General features: G+C 35.3%; 1 protein-coding gene across 3 annotated transcripts in view; it reads right to left on the reverse strand.

Moving 5' to 3' along the window:
* LOC108750856 (ribonuclease P protein subunit p40-like) overlaps positions 1 to 9263 on the reverse strand; it is a 54748-nt gene that overhangs the window by 817 nt on the left and 44668 nt on the right. The gene's annotated exons all lie outside the window — the stretch shown is intronic.

The following is a 9263-nucleotide window of genomic DNA, read 5'->3' on the forward strand; positions in this document are numbered from 1 at the left end:
GGGATGGATGGAATAAAGACACAATTTTACTTACGCTCTTTTTCCGGCAATTAGCTTTTTCATGTATGATTGATCGTAATAGAAAAGTATTGTATAACATGTAACTTCTTAAAGACATTACATAAATTTATTTAATATTGTATAGTGTGTATAATAAAAAAAGTAGCAAGTTATTTTAATTTTTATTAATATCAAGATTTTGTAATTTGACCTTTATTTCACCCATCTCAATTTTTAATTTTTGAAATTTAATCGGGGTATCCTCTAAAGTAATTCAATATCTTAAAGAAAAAAAAAAAAAAAACCCAGAATTTTTCAGATTTGTTGAATAATATTAATTCGTGCCACGTGTCGGATTACAGTATAGACAGAAAAGCACCTTCAGAGACAGAAATTCGGCCGACTCTCTAATTCTTAAGTAGTTTAAAATTTTTTTAAATTTTATTCGAAATTGAATGAGCTGAAAGCCCATTCTGCATAAATTTTGATTATAGTTGTTACAACTTATTTACTTCCCGGGAATGGGAGAAGAAAAGGGATTTATTGGAAACAATATCCGCAGTAGTATAACTTTACAAGATAGGAAAAGTATTTATTCTAATATAAAGGACGGTGTGCTTGGTTAATCTAGACAGTTCGGTGTGTTAGTTTATTACAGGAGCTGCGTTCGGTAATACAAATCTGGCGTCGGAGTGCTCTTATATTATAGCATATATCACGTGCACTGTAGAAAAAGAGCATTCCGACGCCTCAGATTTGCATTGCCGAACGCAGCTACTGTCCTAGGATCCCTCTAGTAAGAGTCAAGTCATGAGGGGCACCGATTTCTGATTGGTCAAATTTCGAATCTTTAGACGCCGCCATTTGCCGATACTTTTGATGCGGTAGTGAATCTATGAATTGGTGTAAGCAACTATTTCATGGCGTAGAAGGCGCAAACGCGAAACCGGACTATCAACTGCCAAATTATGCTGTTTCCGACCGGTACCCGACATCCGGCAATGACGTCCTTTCCGCTCTTAACTCTTACTAGAGGAACTCTATACTGTCTGTCTGTTGCGCACCTCCTATTGTCCTAGTGTGTATTCCTAGCTTGAGATATCGTATGTACAATATATACAGTCGGTCACACAAAGGTCCAATATCTTTTATTTCGATGGATTCTCTAATCTACTCTTCTCTAATCTACTAAGCGATTGTTTTTTATTTGTAGATCCATGAATAAGAACCAATCATTCGGTGAGAAAGCTGCCGAAACCCATCGAAAAAAAGTGTTGCAACCTTTCTGTGACCGGCTGTACACCCTTCGATTCTTTCCCTCAGAATTTTCACAAATTGAGAAATGATCACTTTTCCATGGTGGAAAGAATATAAGGTGAAACATTGCGCATAATGGCGATAGCAATACTGGAAATAACCAATCAAATGTTCCCCAATATGCACTTTCCTGCGTATAATAGCGCTGGTTATACTTGAACGGCCAATCAAATGTTATCCAAATTCACTCTCCGACTGCGCATCCATGGGAGTACTTCACCTTATATTCTTTCCTCCATGCATTTTACTACGTTAATGCTCATAGTCCGTGCGCAATTAACGACTAATCTTACGTTCGTTTACAACTAAATTTGACGCGAAATAACTTGAATTTTTGGAAGTTTGAGGCTCGATTGTTCCACCTTTTGGTAAATTTTACCTCTTAGTATCTGGTAATTCACATGTGATTGGGTAATCTTGCTACTTACCCAACAGATAAAATTTACCAAAAGGTGGAGCAACCGGCCTTTAAAAAAGTAATTAAGGGAAAGAATCAAAGTTATCCTTGGGTGTACTCGTACATGTCGTATACATATTAACAATAGTCAGTGTTAAAATGGAAATATCATTTACTCCTATCAACGTTACAAAAAATCCCTACAATTCTCTATGCTAGAATAAAAAAAGAAAATTGGCGCGAAAATTCAAAAATATGCGAAAAGAATGATGAAAATGAAGGAAGTATCGTATATAAATGAATATATTTTTTCCAAATTAAAAAAACATAATTACACACACGCACGCACGCACGCACGCACGCACGCACGCACGCACGCACGCACGCACGCACGCACGCACGCACGCACGCACGCACGCACACACACACACACACACACATATACTATCTTAACATATAGTATATAAATGCAGAAAAGAAACAAAAATAGAATATTACATTAATTCAGTCTTTCTGATAACATAAATGTCACAAAAATCTAATGATCATCAGAGTCTAATAATATATCATTACCTTGCTGACTAGTGGAAAGAATTTCTACTTCTTCTCAATAATAGTAACTCAAATTGTATTTTTTAAATAATTCCTCTCTTAAAGGGTAGTTAGTAATATTAACTTTTAAATTTTCCATTTGCATTTTAATTCGTAATAATGAACACAGTTTTAGTACTTAATCGATTACGTTTTTTTGTTTTTATATCACTGCATTTAGAAAAAGTTCTTTCTACGTGAGCATTGGAATGAGGTAAGGATAAAACTATTTTTGCCAAATTGAACAAATTTGCAAATAGGTATTGACCATTAAAATCTTTTATTTCAAAAATTTGATACCAAAATAACTCAATTTGTACTTCCTTTAAGTTTTTTACTTCATCGTCAGAAAGGTGATACGGTAATTCCATTAGGCTTATTCCATTCTGTTATGATGTCATTAACATTAGGAACTAAAGTTTTATATTTATTACATATACTATATATGTCAATAGTGGTCTATTACCACTTTTACTTAATGCAATCTTTGGTATAAGAAACTCTAATTAAGTTATAAATTTATCTTTCAAGGGCAAACGTTTAATAGATTGTTCTATAGCAGTTTTATAAAATCTTAAATATCTTAACTTAAATTGTAAAACGTTTGAATGATTAGCAACATCATCTTCTAATGACGACAGAGTAATCTTTGCTGCATTGCCTACATTTATATTTTCAATGGGTAAAAGTATGTTAGGATTTATAGGTTTATTTAAATTTAAATTTGCAATATGTTCCTGCTGTGTTAGCATAACAACCGCTAGTCTCGGAGAAGGAAAACTAGTTGCAGTAGTGATCCCCGGGGTGGGTGGGTCCCAATCACCACGACACAGCGCGTCCTCGGGTTGCGGATAGAGGAAAAGCCTCGCTATCTCGGTTGAGGATAGAGGCTAGCTGCGAATAAATTGAATAAGCAGTCGCGGACAGCCGATTGGAATGGTCCTCCTGTTTGGGGGTTGGGCGTGGGTTTGATAGGCTCACACCGTGAAACGACTTTATCTTGAAACAACCAAAACTCGCCATGGATTCTTCTGGGGTAAAATTTTCCGGAGGTAAACTAGTCCCCCGTTCGGATCTCCGGGTGGGGACTACCTCGGGGAACTCATGTCGTATAAAGTCAAAACGCGGGAGAGACTTCAAAGTGGGTACGTGGAACGTCCGAAGTCTTTACAGACCTGGGGCGTTTCAATCGATGGTCGGGGAGGTCGAAAGGTACGGGGTAGAAGTTGTCGCGTTGCAAGAAACAAGATGGGCCGGGGAGGGTTCGCTTAATGCGGGTTCGTACACGCTTCACTATGGAGGGTCGGAGATCCATAGTCTTGGCATCGGTTTTATGATTAATAGGAAAATCTTATCCGCGGTAAAAGACATTAAATTTATAAACGAAAGATTAGGATTGCTCGTTGTGCAGGGCCGATGGTACAAGATCGCGATAATCAACGTACACGCGCCGACGGAAGATAAAGATGGCGAAATTAAAGACGGGTTCTACGAAGAACTCGAACACCTCGTGGATCAATTACCGAACGATTACATGAAAATAGTCGTGGGAGATTTTAACGCGAAAATCGGTAAAGAGGACATTTTTAGACCAACGATCGGGCTCGAAAGTTTGCACGAGGAAAGTAACGATAACGGAGTGAGGGTAATTAACTTTGCGACCGGCAAAAATCTTATCGTCAAAAGCACGTATTTTAAACACAAAAATATCCATAAACAAACTTGGATTTCCCCGGATGGAGGCACGCGTAACCAAATTGATCACGTTCTTGCAGATAAACGGCGTCACACGAACGTACTCGATGTCAGGTCTTATAGGGGGGCGGATTGCGACTCGGATCACCTCTTTGTAATTGCCAAAATCAGGGAACGTCTTTCGCTAAACAAAACTAACGGGCAGTTGTTTGGAACTAAACGTCTAAATGTACAAGGTTTGATCGAGGGAGAAAACGGAATAAAATACGCGGTCGAAGTAACGAATAGACTCGCGGCTTCAAAGGAAATAGATGAATCGGATGATAACACGGTTGATAAACACTGGGAAAACGTACGAGACGCGATAGTAAAATCGGCGGAGGCCACGGTTGGTTTTTGTAAAAGGAACAAAAACAAGCCGTGGTTTGACGAAGAATGCGTAAAAATTGTTAAAGTACGAAACGAAGCGCGCATCACGTGGTTGGCTCAAAATACGAAGGAAACTCGGGATCAGTTTCTTAAGATTAGGCAAGAGGCTCATAATATGTTTAAAATTAAGAAGCGTCAATACTTAAAACGTAAAATTGAAGAAATAGATGAAAATTGTAAAAGCAGTAACGTACGAGGCACGTACATGGGGATAAATAATTTTAGAAAGGGATTCCAAGCTAGGACGGAAATGGTGAAAGATGAGAACGATAATTTAGTTACGGATACAACGGCAGTTTTAAACACATGGAAAAATTATTTTGATCGGTTATTGAATGTCGAATCTGAAAACGACCGGGAAATAGAGAATTTTGAGTATCACACGGCTGAACCTAGGATTAACGAACCGACAATTTCAGAAGTAGAAAGCGCGATTAAAAAATTAAAAAATCACAAAGCACCGGGTAATGACTTGATTCCGGCGGAACTGATTAAATGGGGGGGAAGTAGATTGATAGAAGAAATTCAGAAATTAATTATCTTAATATGGAATAAAGAAGCATTGCCGGAACAATGGAAAGATTCAATTATAATCCCGATTTTCAAAAAGGGGGACAAAATGAGTTGTAATAATTACCGGGGTATCTCACTTTTACCTACATGCTATAAAATTCTGTCGAATATTTTATTAATGAGGCTTGTACCATATGCAGATGAGATAATTGGAGATCATCAATGCGGCTTTAGGAGAAATAGATCGACTGCGGACCAAATCTTTACTATTCGGCAAATCTTGGAGAAAAAATGGGAATTCGACCAATCGGTACATCAACTTTACATTGATTTTAAAAAAGCGTATGATTCGATAAAACGGGAGAAAATGTATGAAATTTTAACTCGGTGGGGGATACCCAAAAAATTGGCTAACTTAGTCCAAGTTTGTTTAAAAGATACCAGAGGTAGAGTAAGAATAGGTAATCAAATGTCGGAAACTTTTAATATTCATAGCGGATTAAAGCAGGGGGATGCATTGTCACCTCTTCTGTTTAATCTAGTATTGGAATATGCTATTAAAGAAATGCAGAAGAGTAATGATGGTTTGCAGTTGAACGGTACAACACAAATATTAACATATGCGGACGATATTGCTTTGTTGGGAGATAATAAAGAAACACTAATAAATAACGCTAAAATTCTATTAGATAAAACGAAAGAACTGGGGCTGCAAATAAACGTTGAAAAAACTAAATATATGGTCACTGATAGAATTCAGAATATTCATAATAACGGAAACCTGGTCGTCTGTGATAAAATTTTTGAACGGGTTAGCAATTTTAAGTATTTAGGATCGATTTTAAACCAAACTAATGAAATAAGAGAAGAGCTCAAGAGAAGAATTAATTTGGGGAATGCGTGCTTCTATTCGGTTAAGAAACTACTCGGTTCGCGGATATTGTCTAGGCGCTTAAAAATTAGAATTTACAGAACGATTATTTTACCGGTAGTCCTTTATGGCAGCGAAGCGTGGTCACTTACATTACAAGACGAGAAAAGATTTAGGGCTTTCGAAAATAAAGTACTTCGAAAAATCATCGGGGCAAAACGCGATGAGGAAACGGGCGAATGGAGAAAATTACACAACGCAGAATTACATCAATTATATAATAGTCCGGATATTATTAATGTCATAAAATCGCGTCGATTAAGATGGGCAGGTCACGCGGCGCGTATGGATGAGAATCGAATTGCATATAAAGTACTAATTGGTAAACCGGATGGGAAAAGACCATTGGGTAGACCAAGACGTAGATGGGAAGAAAATATTAGAATGGACCTTAACGAAATGGGGTACGAAGGTCACAAATGGAGGGATCTGGCTCAGGGACGGGAACAGTGGCGGGATTTGATATTTGCGGCAATGAGCTTTCGAGTTCCTAACGCCTAATAATAATAATAATAATATGTTCCTGTGTTAAATAATCGGATTTAATAAAATTCGAACATAATAAACGTAAAAATCATATACATTCTGTATATAAATTAGAAATTAAACATTTTTCAGACTGAAACAAAGTATCTAAAGTATGCATATATGAAAGAACATATTGCATAAATTTAAAATAGGTTTTAGTACATAGATTATTTAATTCTTTTAATAACAAATCAGCCATGGGATATATTTTTGTCTTTAATATCAGCTTTCGAAGAACTAACCATCTTGTTTTACTGGGATTAATCATTCAATGTTTTTCTTTTTTCATAATATTGTACTTTATATTTCTTCTAAAATTGTTTGTCGCTTTGGACTTCGTGAAAAATATGAATAATATGAATATACAGAATGCATTAAGCTTTCCATGTTTTTAGGTAACTCATCAGCGTGATTAGCAATTAAATGAGCAGAGTGGTAAATACATCCCAATACAAATATATTAGGGTTATTTTTAATTAAATGGGATTGAAAAGAATTCATTTTCCCCATCGTTACATTAGCATTGTCGCTACAATAGCCTACAATATTATTAATACAATACAATATTATTACTTAAATTGTGAGCTTTCAAACATTCAATAAATGTTTTATACATATTTTCTGCAGTATCTGCGAGCATTTTTACTAAATCTAATAAATGTGTAATGCATTTGCCATTTTTATAATATCTGACTAGTATGCAAGTTTTTATCATTGTTTAAATCAGTGTTTTCGTCTACTAATATAGAAAATACATTATTTTTTTAATTTTTATCACATTGAATTTTAATATCATTAACCAATAAATAATTAATTAAATTGGAACATTTCAGTCTTTTCATTTTAATAAGACTAGGAATCTTGCTATCATTAAATATACTTTTTGTAGTTGCAATAATACCTTCACTCTGAAACTGAGATTATGTTCAACTGCAAAGAATGTATATCGAAACTCTGCAGTTATCACATTCCATTGGTTTTTGTACAATACAAACATTTGAATGTTTGAATTTATTTATCTGTCCTTTACATTTTTTTTGTGTGTTGATATGTCAGTATGTTTCTTTAATTTACTTCGTCCTGCTACTAAAACTTTATTGCACACTTTACATTTTGCCTTATATTTGTCTTCATCGCATGGACCCAACCAATTACTATTCTGGAAGTTGTAACCAAGCCATAAATAATTGTTTCCGTCAAGTAGAAACTCTTTTCTTTCTAGGTGTTACAAGGCCATCATCACTGTTATCGGAATTCATAACTCTGATGTCCAAGCTTCGATCTTTTCCGTATTACAAATCAAACTAATCAAGACTCCTTATAAATCAAAGAACTGGAAAGGATACAGGCAGTAGGAGTCAAGCGTAGAAGACGTCGCGCAAATAATATTATATATCTATGAAGTGTGAAATTTCTTTATTCACTAAGATGCGCTTACACGTTTCGACTCACTTTTGAGCCCTCCTCAGAGACAACACAAATTAACATAAATAAACTGTGAATAAAAATTATCCTATCATGGAGCTCCCCTACCTCGAGAATTTAAATACCAGAACTAAACGCCAAAAAGAATGAAAGAAAAAGAAAAAAGAAAAATAAACGAAAAAATGGAAATAATGGAAATATTGAAATAGAGAAAATGAAAAACTCATTTATCAAAAACTTTAAGATTATAATTAATTATCCCGAAAATAAGGACGCTCATCCTGATCACAAATCACAAACTATATCGCAAACATTACTATGAATTATTCAAAAACCGGTTATCAACATTTTTTGGCTAAGTAGTTTGTTAAATAGTGATGGGATACTTCCGAGAGAGCCTACGCTCTTCCAAAGATACATAAGCAGGACTGCCTCTTTCATATAATAGTTTCTTCGATAAATAGCCCTTTGTATTCGTTAGCAGTGTTTCTTCATAATATTATCATAAAAACAATTCCTAAGGCGGATAGTCATATCGAAATTTTAAACTTGTTAAGGAATTTGATGGTAGACGTTGAGTGATAAATTTCAATTTAATGTCACTGGATGTTGTGAGCCTCTTTACTAACGTTCCCATGCGATGGGGATGTATTAAAGACCATTAGTTTATTTCTAGAGATTATTGTTTATCGGAGGAGGAATTCATCAAAGCGGTTCAGTTTGTTTTAGATTCTATTATTTTGTTTTTGATAGTATTATATATAGGCAGAATTACAGGACTCCTATGGACTCTCCGTTGTCACCCGTCATTGCGGATCTAGTTATGCGAAAGCTGGAGGTTAGAGCTTTGTCTTTGATTCGGTTTCCGTTGTCCTTTTACTATAGGTTTGTTGACGATATATTATTGGCGACACCTGCGTCTTCAATTAGTTCCATTCTTGATATTTTTAATTCTCAGCATCCTAGGCTTCACTTCACAATGGAGGTAGAAGTGATAGATTGAATTTTTGGTATGTTACAGTGATTAGGGATAATGAGTTGATAGAGTTCAATTTAGTACCACAAGCCGACTTTTTCGGGTAGATATTTGAATTTTTGGTCACAGCATCCTGTTTCTAAAAAAATAGGTCCAATCGCGAGATTAGTTGATAGGGTAGGTTTGCTTTCGAATCCTAAATTTCATACTTAATAATTTGTATTTCATTATTAAAGTATTGTTAGAGAATGATTATCCATTGAACTTTATATTTTAGAATATTAACAATTGTTTGAAGAAAATTATTATGGCTAGAAATAGCAAGAGTGTTGTTAATGTTGATAGGGTAGAAACAGTGCAGCCTTCGTGGTTCACTGTTCCTTTCGTTCGTGGTATTACTGAGAAGTTTAGCAGATTGAATAGCAAGCGTATGAGGATATTGTTCTATAGTACTAATAAAT

Source organism: Trachymyrmex septentrionalis, unplaced genomic scaffold (genome assembly GCF_001594115.1).
Source record: "Trachymyrmex septentrionalis isolate Tsep2-gDNA-1 unplaced genomic scaffold, Tsep1.0 scaffold372, whole genome shotgun sequence".
Taxonomy (NCBI): Eukaryota; Metazoa; Arthropoda; class Insecta; order Hymenoptera; family Formicidae; genus Trachymyrmex; species Trachymyrmex septentrionalis.